Genomic DNA, 2587 nt, shown 5'->3' on the forward strand with positions numbered 1-2587 from the left:
TTTGTCTCATGTGGCAACAAATAAACAATAAATTTCTTTTGTTTTTGCTGACTGTACAAGTTGACTTACGAGAAAGATATACCTATTAAACATAGGTATGTAGGTACAATTATGGAAGAATATACAAATTGTACACTGATACAATAGTGATGATGACACATGTTGAATTTTAAAACAAAATCTAGTAAAATAGATAGCAAATGAGCAATTTATCACTATAATGTGGATATTAAAGTAAAAAATATGGAAATGTTACAAAAATACAGGACCCGAAAGTTTCAAAATTTAAGTTTTTTTTTTAACTTCCAAAAACGATAAAAGTAAGGGTAGGTACCATTCGATTCCTTACATTTTATCCAAAAAAATATTGTATTCGCTAGGTGCACGACTGGTGCTGCCCTCATTTTGGCAGACTTTCTACGTTAAATCTTATGGAGTAAAATTAGTTCAAGCGGCTGCCGATGCCGCTAGTACCAATGGCGAACATTCCATAAGATTACCTGTGTTTGTGACGATCAGCGCCACTTCCCCCTCCACCGACTTCGCACCTTGCCAATAGCAACTATACGAGTATGTATAATGTATACATAAACGCAATATTTCACGGACAAAACGCAATTTTCTTGTTTTGTCCATACTACAAGATGGGATCTCAGTGACCTTGACGTCACGTTCACTTATCCTTTTGTGAGGGGCATTTCGCGAGTGAAGTGCGACTGTCGGACTTTGACTATAATTTCTGACTTTTGTGTTGCTTTAATGCAATGGGTCCCATATAGACATTTGATCCTAATAACAAACCCGATCGATTGATACCATAAATGAAAATTAGTCATGTAGCCTATTATTGGCAACTAAGTATACTTACTTGTTTACGACTGTTTTAAACTTACTTGGTGTAAAATTCTGAATATTGTGTAGTGTTGCATATCTTCCGATGTAAACCATTAACCAGCTTTACCTACATAACGAAGACTTAAATTCCGTTATAAATTAACGTATTGTAGGTACAATTAGCAGTAGGTAGCTTGGCAGTGATTTTCTTTCATTACGAGTAATTATTTCCTTAAAGTATTTGAAAAACTAGACATAATGATGGTCCTGGATTCTAAATTATGGGCTCATTCGTGGCAATTTTACATCGTCAGTTCTATTAACTAACCCTTATTGCAACGATATAAGGCCTACAAACTGCTGGTTAAGAATGTTGCTGTTAGTATATGTATGTACCTAGTGCGACTAGTATGTACATATTGCTACAACTACATAGAATGTCCATCTTTCTTGACACAGGAAGGAGCAAATTATAGCGGTTTTATATTTTATTAATTACCCACCTACTAGCAAAGGCGGGCCAAATTATTCTTTTCTTAGAGTAATAAAATTATTGGCTCACGACATAAATCTATACTTATTGGTCATAAATAAATCATAATAAACCTCTAGACAGTACCTACAGTACATACAAGTAGTCGCTTTCGCACATTGTATTTAGGATGAATAGGTAGTTATACGTACCTATACTAGTTATCTCATAAATGCTAAAATCATAACTATCGACGGGCGAAGCGAACTTATGTAAGCGCGCTCTTATTTAATTAATTCTCCATTAACTCACGAACTGCTAAGAAGTGCTAATTCTACAACTATGTCAAACATCCTTTCCTGAACCGCTCTAAAGCCACTTAAATTCACTTAACACCCAAAGTTGTTTGTAGAACATTTAGCCATAAAACAATGGAGCTTGTTTACCTGACATCGATCTAGTCGGGTTATTGATGGGCATCATAATAAACATCGGAAGTATGATCAAGAACACTGGCATTCTTGCACAGAAGCGGAAGGCAATAACTGATGTGATTTCTTGTGCCGTTATGAGGTGAGAATAGAGAGGATAGGTTGTATTTCGCGTGGGTTTTGTTTTGGATGTTTTATGCGTCAAAGCTTTTTTTACGGTCTATCAGAACGTTTCTGAGATATATTTATAAAAAGTTGTATACTTAAGCGGCAGAGAAAATGAAAAAATATTATTATTCATCACTTAGTCTGTTATTTACGAATCTTGTGTTTTAAGTCGGTAATTAAGTCTAATATAAGAACAAGTTCTTAAGCTGAGCTTATTTACGTCAATCAGCACGGTAACACGTAATTTATTTAATCATCAATCACTTTAATAACTAATACCTACCTAGGTATATTTTTACCACCCTTTACTATAAATACTTGACACGATGTGCGTGCGCTCATCTAAATCAAGACAATTTATGCGCTATTCGCCAAATAACTTTGCGTAAATTCAACCATACTCCGTTTATTCCGGAAAATAGGGGACCTAATTAGAACTAAGCTAATATTAAGCAACGAATTTAAACCTAGACTGAATCACTGTTGAAATAAATTTATTTGACTAAATTTAGAATACTAAATGCTGTTTGTAAATAAATGCATGCGTAGAAAATTAAAACCATAACTTCGAAACGTTCACATCATTGCGAGTTCTTCGTTTGTGTTACGTAGTTGGAATTCTGGTGTCCAATTGTTACTTTAGAACTTTTATTACTATTCGTACACCTTTATAAATCCGACT

This window comes from Cydia amplana, chromosome 1 (genome assembly GCF_948474715.1).
Source record: "Cydia amplana chromosome 1, ilCydAmpl1.1, whole genome shotgun sequence".
Taxonomy (NCBI): domain Eukaryota; kingdom Metazoa; phylum Arthropoda; class Insecta; order Lepidoptera; family Tortricidae; genus Cydia; species Cydia amplana.